The following is a 14290-nucleotide window of genomic DNA, read 5'->3' as shown; positions in this document are numbered from 1 at the left end:
CTGAGTTTGAATAAATTGCAATAAGAACAAATAGAGAATTCATTCACAAACTAGTCCAATACCATTGTAGGACCTAGATTGATTTTCAAAGTAGTTTTTCAAAGAGTCAAGCATTTGAAAAATCTGGCTGATGTTGGACAGCACATACTGTCATCCTTGAATATTTTTAAATTCAACTTCAGTTTAATCAATTTGTTGTTCACTTACGTTAGGTATTTTATTAGCTCATCTGTTCCTTCTGCAGGTATTCCTCAGATATAATCTTTGATCATCCATTAATATTTAGAAATGAAGCCTATTTTGCTTAGTATAGGTCATTAAGTTTTCTATGTGACTGTTAACTCTATCTCCAGCAGCCAAAACTCATTTTCCACTGTTGTCCTGGTATACCACGTAATTTTAATTTGGATGTCTTATTTTAAATGAAGTATTATTATTAACAGTTGAATTAAAATAAGCCTGGATTGGTTTGATATACCTCTGCTTTTTACTTTCAGATTCTGCCACAGTCTGGTCTAGTGATGCGGATGACACAGGTGCACCGAATAGAGTACTCACTTTAACATGTGTTTAACTCTGAAAGTCACCCACTGATAAACCACCTCCCTTCCAGATCCTCTACAGACACCATGGAACTAACACTTCATTTTTACTGACAGTTGGCATATTGCTCACTGAATAAAATGAAGTGTGCTCAGACATGAGTGGTTAGGGACAGCTATCTCTTCATTGGATGCTTTATTGGTAAAGCCTTACTAGCCACTTTAATAATAAACCCCAACATTTTAGTGGCTTATTCCAATACAAGTATATTTCTCATTCATGTAAGAATCACAGTAGATGTTCCTGGTCAGTGTTAGGCATCTTGACTACAATAGTTCAGGGACCCAGATTCCTGGCAACTTATAGTGTTAAATGGGTTCCTCTGTTGCATATGTCTTGATGGCAGACAGAACAGAGAACTTCTTAAGGTCTTGGCCAATAAGATAACACACATCACGTCTTGTTATATTCTGTACTTGATTACAGGCCACATGACTATGCATGTAGGGCAAAGGGACTAGAAAATGTAGTCCTTGAGTGGACAGCCATCTTTCAATTGCCATACCATGTTATGGAAAAATAGCACCATTTTTGTTGACAACAAGCACTCAGTGTCATTGATTCTTAACCTCTTATACCACACAAAAATAAACTCCAGATGATTATTTAATTTTTCTATGAAGTAGATAATTATAATCACAGAAAGGGAAAAGTCTGTCTATTATGACACAAGAACTCATAAAAGCAAAGCATTATAGCATTATTTAATTCACCTACAAACATGTGCCATGGTAACCAGCAAAGGTGGCAGGGGTGAGTGGGTGGAGGGAAGAGCTCATGACTCAAAACATAGGTAAAGGTAATCATTTCCTTAATATATGAATGGTGCTTTTAAATCAAGGGGAAAAAATCCCAACAGTCCAAAAGGTAAACCAGAAAAACACATAAGATGATGGTTCACCCAAAGAAGAAATATGATTCTAAGCAATAATTTAAGTATAAAACCAAAATAAGATACCACTGGCACAAATCAAATGATTTTCTGACATTCTGGGATAGGCTATGGCAAAACAAAACCTCATACTCTCCTTTTGAGGGTGTAAATTGATAAAATTCTAAGATTATTTATCAATAGCTCTAGAGATTTAAAAGGAGCTATCCTTTGGCTCAGTAAATCTACTTCTAAAAAATTATCTCACTGATACAGTTCTTGCAGTCTGAATAAAAAAAATTCATTCATTTAGCATTCTTTATAACAGAAAAGACTCAAAACAACCCACAGAACTATCAATAAGGTTATGATTAATTTATGTTTCACTCATACACTGGAAAATGATAGAGCAGTTCAAAATACTAAGATATCTATATGCACGGACATGTTAAGATCCTTTGATGTATTAGATGAAAAATGTAATTTGCATGCACAAATAGTATATAACAGTTATGAAAACCATACACTTGCACATATTTTGAAATGTGTAAATGCATAGAAAGGGTTTGTAAGGATGAACACCCTCTAACTTTTTCCAAGGAGAATGAATGCACCAATTACTTTTGTAATTAGAGAATAAAAATAACTAAATAAGGTGTACCAGGTTCACAACAGCCTTATGTGAGAACTGTGCTACTGGATGGTCCCCTGAAAGGCAAAAACTGCCAGTTAGAACTTGTGCATGTCTGTGAACAAGCCAAATTCTGTCAGCAAACTGTGAGTCCTGGGGGATCCCTGGGTGGCTCAGTGGTTTAGCACCTGCCTTTGGCCCAGGGCATGATCCCATCAATCCGGGATCGAGTCCCATGTTGCGTTCCCTGCATGAAGCTAAGCTTGCTTCTCCCTCTGCCTGTGTCTCTTTCTGTCATGAATAAGTAAAATCTTTTTTAAAAAAACCTGTGAGTCCTGTAGAATACATATGTATTTTATGTACCCTTAGGAAGCATTTATTGTATTAACTGAACTCCTGAAATGACAGGCACACCACAAACAAATTTTGCTCAGACCACTGGATCTCCACGGAAGCTGCTAGGATCCAATCATGAGCAAGCTGAGCTCAAATTGACATCCTTAGAATTTCTCCAGGAAACCGTCAGGTGGGGTGGAGATGGGTACTCCTATAAGTATCTGCTTTCTAACCTATGCTTGAGTTTGAGAACATCCTTACCTTCTGGGAAATGAGCCTTATTCTCTCTAAGGTTGCTCCTGAGAAGAATGTGATTACTACCCAGGATGAAGCCTGGAACCAAGAACCAGGCTGGAATTGGGAGCCATACTGGAGCCAGAAGGGGAGTCGGAGGTGAGGGCAGGACTGCTTGTCAACTTGAGAGGGGTTGTCAGCAGTAATCAGTCAGCACTGGGGTCAGAGCAGCTGGGATCCTCAAGGGAAGGGTTGGATGAGCTCCAGAAGAAAAGTTAGTGTGGAGGCCAGGGCCAGATCCAAACCAAACATCCAGACCTAGTTCACAAGTATTCGGGACATCAGATCAGGGGTCCCAAACCAAGTGGAGACCAGCATCAGGGCAGTTTCTGGAAGTGCTCTGGGTGTCAGGGCACAGGCTGAACACAAGAGCCAAGCAGGGAGTCAGCCCTGTTCCTTGAGACAATTAGACCTGGGCATAGATTGGAAGAGGAGAAAGATGACCCCAGGAGGTAAAGGGACTTGAATACTAATGAGTGAGTAACTCTAATAAATTATCTCTTAATCCCATTATTCTGGAGGCCAAACCACATCTCTTAAACAAAAAGGAAGGGGAGAAGGAGGAATGAAAGAATTGTGTTGCAAAATTAGTGGAATAAAACATTAAAAAAATGTCTAGCCCTCTCCAATCACATATCCTTCTCATCTCCAGTGAGCTAAGCTGGCTCCTGGGTTAGCGCATGTAGCTCATGGGCTACACAGCTCCCCGGGTTCCCTGATCGGGCTTCTGGGCTGGGGTGGGGGCACTATGGGTTCTTTTCTGCATTACACTGGCTGTGAATTCACTTTCCTGCCTGGATGTAGTGGGAGAACAGGCTCCAAGCTGGTATGACGATCTGGATGGGTATGTGAATCTGGCAAAACTTCCCAACAAGCTCCTTGGCCCAACAGGCCACTGGCTCGGCTCTGTAGATCGGCAGAGCACTGACTGGATTCTCTGTGCAGCTGCTCCCATAGATGGGGCTGTAGAATTGTCTGTGCAGTTCCCCAGGCACTCTAGTTAGGCCTCCTGTCCTGGCAGGACAGAGGGCTATAGGCAGCATTCGCCAGGGCTTTGAGCTTGCTTCCCTGCCAGGGCAGAAGGACTGAACAAGCTCCAAGGTGTGTATGGCTCATTTGCTATGGACTTAAATCAAGCTGAGCTGCTCCCTGGCCACACAGAGCCACCAACTCAGCTCTGCAGATGGGCAGAGCCACTGGCTCTAGTATCTACTTGGTTGCTCCTGCAAGGAAAAATGCTGTCAGCCAAGATCTGGGCACTAGTTGCTATAAACCCTACCCCAACTCCTCTGTATCAATCTGATTCCCAGGGATTGAAACCCCCAGATTTCCCCTATGATCCTTGTGAGGCAAGACCCAAGTGGGTCTCCCAGGAAGCATCCCACAATGCTCCATGAGCTAGATGTTCACCCTGAGCTCTCTCCTTTTTCCCACTGGAGAAACCATAGGCCTGGAGGGGGGAGGGGGGACCTCTCAGTGCATCGTTGTGCTGGTCTGGGGAGCGTAATGCAATCAGTATAACTGCTCCTCTTGCCCTTCTAATGCAATCCTTTTTAGTCTCTGTGTTAGAGGGGGTTTTTTCAGCCCTAATCCCATTCTAGGATTTTCAAATGGTGTCTTGCCAATGGATAGTTGCCAGCTGTCCTTGTGAGGAGGACTGATGTTGGGAACCACCTGTATTGCCATCTTGATGACATCAGTCCCCTCCACGCCTGGTTTCATCTTTAGACCATGCTTTCCTAACAGTTCCTGACATTTGATCTTATCCTAGAGCCATTTCTAAAATTTAGCATTGTTTGAAGAGGCTGGGAACTTTCAAACCTAGAAGTTCCTCATTTTCAACTCTTTCTTTAACTTCTCTCTCTCCCTCTCTCCTTTCCATCATGCAATAAACTGCAAAAAGAAGCTAGATTGCACATTTCATATCCTGCCCGAAAAGATTCTTTAGTTTAACCATCCCGCCGATTCAGTGCCTTTTCTAGTTCCTATGACACCACATGAAACAGTGCCTCTCAATTTTTTGCCACCATATACAAGGGATTCTCTTTTTACCAGTCTCCAGTCATATTCTCACCTACTTGACAGCCTCCATGGCAGCCTCCTCAAGGGCCACAAGGTTGTTAATAGCAACTTCAAGGCTTTTTGCCTTTCGCTAAAAATCTCAAGATGTTCTAGCTTTTCTCTACTTACTCAGTCCCAAAGCTACTCCTGCATGTTTTGGATTTTGTTATAGTAGCAGTACCAAAGTCTATGTTAATTCTCTATTTTTCTCCAAAAGATTATCTCAAAACTCAGCAGCAGAAAACAATCATCAAATTTATTGCCTTTCATATTTTCTGTGGTTAAGGAATTGGGGCTTTGATGGGATGTGCTATCTTGTAGTATTGTGAGATTTAGACATCAGCTGGGGATGCATCTATCTGAAGGCTTGAGAGGGAAGAAGATACACTTAAAAGGTGGTTAACTCACGGGACTGGCAAGCTGAGTTGCCTATTTTTTTGAAGGCCTCCATTCCTCTCCATCTGGGCCTCATCAAAGGTCTGCTCATTATGTAGCTGCTGGCTTCTCCCAGAATAAGGAATCCAATTGTCCTTTATGTCCCAGCCTAGAATGTCACTCAGGAGCACCTCTAATGCTAACTCTACTGGTCATGCCAACTAATTTCCAACTCAATATGCAAGGAGACTAATGGGTATAAATATCAGGAGGTGATGACAATTGAGAGCCATCATCAAGTCCGGCTACTATTTACTGTTTGTTGTTTTCTACCATAGCTATGGGCCAGATTTTTCTTCTTTGCATACCTAGTGATTTTGTATTGGATGCTGGACCTTGTAGAGTATGCATATTTAATACTAGATTTCTTTGCTTCCCTTAAATGCTATTGGACTTTGATTTGATAGGAAGTTATTTATATATGAGGTCAATACATAATACTTGTTTTTAAGCCTTGTTAGGTCAAGTCTAGCGTAGTCTTTAGTTCAGGGCTAGTTTTGCCACAGTATGAGGCAAAACTCTCCCGAGTTTCTACTGAAAGCCCCAGTGAGGACTCTGCATTCTGGCTGGTCAAAACTTAAACATCCCCCAGCTCTGTATGAGCTTGGGCAACTTTTTAGCATCTATTTCTCTAATTATGTTTTGCCTCAGCCCATGGGGTTTTATCCCATGCATGTGTGGTTAAGTATTTAGTAACAGACTCTGGCTACGCTTTGCCTGACTTCAAGGAAATTCGTCATCCATATCCATAACTGAGGATGTGAAGACAAACTTCAAGGGAACCCTTTGCACATTTCTGAGGCATTTTATCTTCAGAGTTGCCTCCTCCCTGGCACTCAGCCTCCCATATTCCAGCCACCGCATTCCCCCTAAACTCTGCTTGTTCTCCTCAACTTAGAGAAAATGCTGTGTTTTGCCTAGATTCTCCTTCCTGGGCTGCAGTCTGGAAAATGTCTCTAAGGAGGTCAGAGAGATTCTATGGTTCACCTCATTTATTTCCTTTTTTCCAGGGATTGTAGTCCTCCACTGTTTGTTGCCCAGTTTCTGAAAACAGTTGTTCAATACGTTTTGTCCCATTATTTACAGTAAGAGGGCGGTCTTTCAGTTATCAGAGCTGGAAACAGAAATCTCCTTTTTTTCCTATTTATGTCATTCATTTTGCTATCTGAGTTTACTGTTTGGGTTCACTCTAGTTCATCTTCTTGAAGTAGGCTTTGAAGTAAATTAATTATAGGGGACTTCAGTATATCTGGAAAATCCCTTTTCTCTTTCAATAAGTTAATAGCCATGTAATACAAAAAATGATCTCATTTAGTTCAGGGCTAGTTTTGCCACAGTATGAGGCAAAATTCTCCTGAGTTTCTACTGAAAGCCCCAGTAAGGACTCTGCATTCTGGCTGGTCAAAACTTAAACATCCCCCAGCTCTCTATGAGCTTGGGTAACTTTTTAGCATCTTTTCTCTAATTATGTTTTGCCTCAGCCTGGGTGGCTCAGTGGTTGAGCATCTGCCTTCCACTCAGGGCATGATACTAGAGTTCCAGGATCAAATCCCACATCGGGCTCCCTGCAGGGAGCCTGCTTCTTCCTCTGCCTGTGTCTCTGCCTCTCTTTCTGTGTCTCTCATGAATAAATAAATAAAATATTTAAAAATAAAAATAAATAAATAAAAATTTAAAAATGTCAGCTGAGAATAACTTTAAGAAAAAGGTAATCAAATTATAACATGGCTATACTTATAAAGAAGAATATACAGGCACTTATAATTACCATTTTGATTTGACACTCAGTCAACAACTGATATCTGTTATTGTACTATATATGTATGTATATATGTGTATATGTGTATATATGCACACATACCTTGTACATAATACATAATAAAATACTTATTATCTGATACTGTGCAGAGGAAAACTGATATTCCTAGCAATCGTACATTTAAAATGATCTGTTTTTCTAGCGTCAATAGAGAATATCAGCATTTATTTTCTATTTTTGTATAGATAACTGAATATATTCTTTTCTTTGAAAAGAAAAGGCTCTACAAATTCTAAAGTTCAAGATTTTGTTAGAGGGTATCTGACCTGAATCATACAGTGGAACTGCTGCGGACTTCATAATCTTTAGTCTGCACGGATGATGCCCTGAGACATAATCCTTCTGCCCAGATTTTCTTCAAGACATAGATCAGGAATTGCAAATGGAATCAGAATCCAGGAAGAGCCATTATGACCACATTTCTTGTTAGGCATTTAGGTCCTGATAGGAAGAATAGACTCAGAGAATATCCTACTACAAGAGAGAAGGTAGAAGAGAAGGTAGTTGTTAACACTTCTTTCTTTTTGGCAACAGCTATCTAAACCTCTTTTCTAGTGTCAAAAGCATGCAATTTGATCATTTCACAAATATTTTTTCAAAAATATTTGCATTGTGGTAGACACTCTTCTAGATACAAACCATAAAGCAATGAACGAGATAAACAGAAGTCCCTGTCCCTATGGAATTTACACTCTAGTGGCTGAGGAAGAAAACAGACAAGATAAATAATTAAATACACAGTAAATTAGGAGGTTGTAACTGTTAGGGAGCAACCTAATAGCAATTACTATGATGCCCAGCAAGAAAATGTGAGACCTCATCACTAAATAGGAATGTGTGTGTACCTGTATACACAAGTTAGTGTCTGTGTGTGTGTACACGTGTGTTAGTAAGCAGGGCAGGAAATTGCCACTTTGGTATATGACCGAACTGGGAAGAAATGAAAGCTTATTCTTATAAGTATGTTAACATACATTAACCTGGAAAATAAATTTAGGTAAAGGAAGTTCAATACTCCTACATATTATCAATCATGATTATTACTTTATTCTCTTTTCTAAAATGGCTTGGGAACAGCATCAACTTTCTGGGTACCAACGTGGAAATTGATTTTGAATAATAAAGTATGTACTTTATTTTAACAGAATGTATTAGATTTAAGGGTTCACTGTAAGGTTTTTAGTTTTTAGTAAGCAGAGAACATTTTTTAAAAACCTGACATTCCAGGGGGACTTCATAATAAAAAGCCCACACCTCGTTATTTTGCCATAACAGAAGTCTTCACTCACTGGACACTCCAGCCAAGCCCTCCAGATCTTCAGCACATTCTGGTGTGTGGAAGGATACTCTTAAAAATGCAGGAATCATTAAATTTGTTTTATGGAGGACCACCTCTTTGAAAGTAGAAGAGAAAAAAGGAATCCCATAATGTAACACAACAAAATTCCACCAAAGGGACATTTTTTCTCAAGTCCAATGTGATATCTGTGCCCTAAACAATTGTGGGTAATCAGCAAAGCAGACACTATAAAGCACTTGGAGGCAGTGTGACTTTAGGGATACAAAATCCAGTATCTAGCAACAGAAAACTATAGCAAAAGGCATTGGCATATGCTTTCAGGCAAAATAAGTGATTATGTTTTGTATAGGCATGTCAGATGTTCAGAGCCTTTCTTAAGGGATTCAGAATGGTACGATATTTTTCATTCTCTGTTATAATGTGGGTTCAACAAAATAAAACTCGCACACTTAAAAGCTTCAGGCTGACTAAGCCCATATGACAGTCAATTCATTCAAATAATAACTATCATCAACAACACAAAGAGAAGAATCAGCAAGATCATGATGTTAAAAGACCTTGAAAAAAATTAATAAAATGAAATAAATAGGTTTTCTTCCTCCAAAATAAAAACTATATTCCAGGTGTTAAACTGCTATGGAAATTATAAAAGAAATGTTAATAGGAAAAACACACAACTCATCAATAAAAACCCAAAGCCAACTATATCTTGAGCCAAGAATCAATTGCAAGCCATGATAGAGCTATTGAAGTTTTTAAAAAGTCATTTATTGAAGAAACAGATATTTGGCATAGAGATGGCTGGGCCAGAACACCCTTTGTAGGTATGTGTAGTTTTTGAATAGATGTTACCAATAGAAGTAGCAGTCATTATTCCCTCTTACTTTCTCTCTCTACCTTTCTTTCTCCTTCTCTTTCTCTTCTCTCTCTCTCTCTCTCTCTCTCTCTCTCTCTCTCTCTCTCTACCATTCTCTCTCTCTCTCTCTCTCATATACACACACACACACACAATTGTAAACTAGATTCCCAAATATATTAACCCTTTATGGTTTTACTTTCCATTTTTCTTTTTACTGAGTTATTTTCCCCACAATTATTTTCTCAGTAAGTATTCTCCAAACTAGGCAACTAATGAAATCATACAAATATACACCCATGTCAGCAAACACGGACCTTTTTTTTTCTTGGTTTTTGTCTTCTACCCATACTGGTTACATCTCTAAAGCAGTCTTTTACAATGTTATTCAAATAACAGGCCACCAGATATTGTTCCCTCTAAAAGCACACCTGTGACTTTCATCAAGTCTAATGGAAATTCTGTGAACACACTACTGCTGCTAGGTTCAAGAGTCAAAGAGGGGACAGGGTTTTATGATTTTTTCAGATTGCTGACCAAGAAATATAGTTCATTTCCTACATTATCTATACGATTTAAAAGTAAAGGTCATAATATTTCTGGAACAGAAATTTGGTAAATTTAAAAACAAACAATAGCTTGCTTTTATTTCAATACTTTCTCTGATGTTTAAAAGGAAATACATTATCGAGGCCTTTTGCCAACAATTTGTTAATAATAAAATGAATAAAAGCTAGTGTGTTGCACAATTCCTTTGCCAGTAAGCAATGAATAAGCATAATCTATAATTTCAATAACTTTTGCAATAATATTTACAGATTTTCCACACAACTGATGGCTTATTTCATCCTCACACAGACAAATATGTACAAGACAAGCCATTGTCCCCACCACATGCTTTTGTTATCTTGCTGAAATGTGGTGAAATGCATTGCAGTTTCAGGTGACTTCAGGAATGTTGAGAAATACTTTATCCATTCCCTGAGAAAAAGCTTCATTATTTTCTTCATATGAATTCCATTCCCAGTTGATTCACTCCTGTATTAGCGTTTGAGACCAAAAACTTTTCAGCAGACTGTTTTTCTGGGGTGAAACTCTATTTAATCACATGCTGTGTTTTCTTCACTTTGTCCCCATTGTCGTTGGTTAGAAGGAATAGGTGATTTTGAAAGTTTCTAATCAACAATGGCTACTTGCCTCAATTTGACTAAGGGATCCTCACCTGATCAAAGGAAGAATCTTCAAGTCACTGATGGTTGCCAGCACCAAAGGATGCATATATGAAGATCCAAGATCAATTTAGGTTATATTGTACTGTATATTACTTTACCAGCTTTATTTGAGGGTCAGCTGTCCTGAAAAGCAGTTGGGTGTACTTACAAATCAAGTTTGAAAGTACCTAGGTTTCCCTGTACATGTTCAGAAATGCAAAGATGATAACCCTGTCTGTACGTTTTGAAAAGAGCAGAGGTAGTTATCCTATATAAGGAGGAACATAAGGGATTTCCTTCCTTTCAGTCACCTCCTGTCCTGGCCAGCTCTAGCCATGGACCCACACAGACCAGAGCCACTGTATACAGAGACAGTGCCCATCACCAAAACAAGAAATTGTTTTATCTGCTGCCACAGTGACCCCGTTTCATTTCCTAAAGATCAGAGACCACCTCCACTTTGGGCCTGTGCAACAAATCCCAAGGACAAAATGGCAAAACCCAAAGTGAAGGTTCTTACTACGTTTACTCAGAATTATGAGACACAAATCTTGACATACTCCTGCCTGTGCATGTGATATTTATTTTGACAAGAGTCTCCTCAAGTCAAGGTTATTTATTTTATTTTTTATTTTTTTAAAGATTTTATTTATTTATTCATGAGACACACACACACATACACACACACACACAGAATGAGAGAGAGAGGCAGAGACACAGGTAGAGGGAGAAGCAGGCTCCATGCAGGGAGCCTGACGTGGGACTCGATCCCAGGTCTCCAGGATCATGTTCTGAGCCAAAGGCAGGCGCTAAACCACTGAGACACCCAGGGATCCCCAAGGTTATTTATTTTAAACTATAAAACGTGAGGCCTTTTTTTTTTAATGTCTCTCTCTTTTTTTTTTTTTTAAGATTTTATTTGTTCATTCAGGAGAGACACATAGAGAGAGAGAGTGGTAGAGACACAAGCAGGCTCCATGCTGGGAGCCCAACGTGGGACTCAATCCTGGGTTTCCAGGATCACACCCTGAGCTGAAGCCTGTGCTAAACCGCTGAGCCACCAGGGCTGCCCTAAAACGTGAGGTCTTATAGATTTTTCAGTGTCAACGAATATAGCTTTCTAAATACAAATTATTATACTGAGGGAACATTGTGAAAAACATAAATAACCAAGTCGGGAGCCTGATCTCCAAGACATAACTTGAGCCTTTAGACTCAGAAACTCACAGAAACTTAGAAACCCAAATTGGAGAAACACTGCATTTAAAATTAAAAGTTGTCCTTTAGAGAGCCATTTAGCACAAAGTTGTTGGCGAGGACAGAAGAATATGCAGGCACTGAAATCAGGGAGGGGAATGAGGTGCAGGGCTGTGTGTGTTCTTTCCTTTCTCTCTCCTCCTTTCCTCCTCTCCTCCTCTCCATCCTGCTGCTGGCTCAGAGAAGGGGCACGGTCACAGTAACTGTCATTCCTGAGAAATGGCTGTTGTTCACTGTTAAGGCACACTTTCTCTTGGATCTCACTGGTAGGGTTTTGCGTCCCCCAATGCAGATACTCTTCCAGCTGACTTCTTTTAAAATCCCTTGTGGAGTTCATGCCACACAAGCCCCTGCTGAGGTCCCCTGCCCTCCAGAGAGGGATCTGTCTGTCCACTCAGGCATAGCTCCTCTGAGCAATAGCCACTGATCCACGAAATCACATATCCAAACATCCCCCAAACTGGCATGTTTTTCTGCTGCCCTTTCTCCTTGCTGTGCTAATGGGTAACTCCGGCCAAGGCCCGGCCTTTAGAATTCTTTAGGCAGTAGTCATGGAAGTGTCTCTCAACCAGGAGGAGGAAGGAGGAAAAGCCACTCATATACTCACAGGCACTCACATACATATATATTCTCGATGTATATCAAAGAAAACTTCAATAAGTCTTTATCGTCTTTAGACTGTTGGTGAGGACAGTCACTGAACTTCACAGAATTCAGTGAGGATCTGTCACCCACATTCTCAGCTGAAATTCTGTGAAAACAGGAAACGCCCTGCTCGTATTTTGTTTTACATGTCTGTAAGTCATTATAAAACAAAAACAAGACCCGGATTCTTCATGCATAAAGCATTGACTGATATGGAGGAAAAACCATTGGACAAGCAAGAAAATCACAATACACTAGTTTTCCCAGCTGCGCACCTGGGTAAGAGTAGCTTTGCCTCAGTAAACTTTCAGTTAGTCAGCTATAAAATGAAAAACACGCACATACACATCTGGAATATCTGCAACAGTCTATTTAGACTATTTCGAATGACATCTCCCTTATTATTGAATAGAATGCTACATATTATAACATTTTGTAAGGAAGACATTACTAAATCATTACTTCCTTGAGGTGCAGGGCCTATGTCTCATTTACACTTCCATAGCAAGTGCTCAAATGTTTACCAAATGGATAAATTTTTGAATCAACCTAAAATGGAAGAAAGATTAGGATGGCAAGGATGTGAGTCTATGCCCTAATACTCGGAACTTTTGACTACGCTTTGTTACATACAGAAAGAGAATTAAGGTCACAGATGGAATTAAGACGGCTAATCAGCTCAGCTTGAAACAGGCAGTGTCCAGGATTATCCAAGTGGACCCAACATAATCTCCAAGTTCTTAAAAGTGGAAGCGACCATGACAGGCTGGGAAATTTTTCAGTGTTTGCCATTGCACAATTTTTCTTTCACTTGTAAATGAAAGTGAATTTCACTTTTATTTCTGAAACCCAGCACTACAAGATTCTGTCCCATGAAGGAGATAATTTATACATACATACATACACGCAACAGTAGAAGAAAACTGAAGAACATGATGTTTTGCCAAATTCTTTGCTGCACATATATAAACTTGTGCTTGTATGTGTGCGTGTCCAGCAAACTGTTCATGCCTACCCAGCCATATCCCCCAATACAGATACCCTTCCAGCTGACTTCTTTAAAAATCCCTTTTGGGGTTCACGCCACACACGCCTCTGCCTGTGGTCCAGGGCTTTCTATCTTTCCTCTCTGCCATGCTCGGCATGTCTCTCATCTGCAGATTAGTTCTCATGTCATAAACTGGCCGCAGCCTTCTCGGGACCCCATTCAGGCACAAGAACATTCAGCAGAAGGAGAGGGACTGTTCATCTATGTGCCTCTGATAACAAGAGAAGAGCCTTTTCTCCAAGAACCTGAAGGTTTCTCATATCCCCCTGGGCAGAAATGCAGTGGCATGCCCACTTCAGACACGATAACTGACAAGCAAACTGGATCACAATGACTGACTGGCTTAAATCAATTAGAGAATTTATTGCTGGGGCATGGGTAATGTATCTTTCTCAAGTCACATGAGTCGGGGCTACCCCCTGGAATGCAAATAAAGGCTCTACATCAGGAGAAAAGGTAGGAGCAGCTTTTGAGGTAGGCAAACAAGATTTTTTTCTGGTAGCACATCTTGAAATTTTGACATGGTTCCCAATGTGTAGGGGAGAATACCAACTGCAATTGTCCACAGCCAATCTTAGATGATCTTGATTATCTTATTCTGCTATCCTATCCCAGGAATAGTGGGAGACTTCACCTGAAACTGTATTAAATTAACTTATGCCATTTAGTCTGCTTTTTATGTGGCCAGAGAGGAAATAATATGGAAGCAAAAATCTATTTCTTCTGAGGAAATGAGTTATTATATCCACAACCTCCTCTGAAAGAACATACACAGTAGCCTGCTACTCTCTCTACTCTCCCTTTTGTGTATGCCATCAAGGTCTCTGCTGGCCACTTCACAAACACTCTCAAGACAGCTCAAACTTAACATTAATCTGTTTTTAGCTTTCTTTTAGATAGAAGAATATGTCATAAAGCAATAT

The sequence above is a fragment of the Vulpes vulpes genome, chromosome 2 (genome assembly GCF_048418805.1).
Source record: "Vulpes vulpes isolate BD-2025 chromosome 2, VulVul3, whole genome shotgun sequence".
NCBI classification, from domain to species: Eukaryota; Metazoa; Chordata; class Mammalia; order Carnivora; family Canidae; genus Vulpes; species Vulpes vulpes.
Note: the sequence above shows the minus strand (reverse complement) of the source record.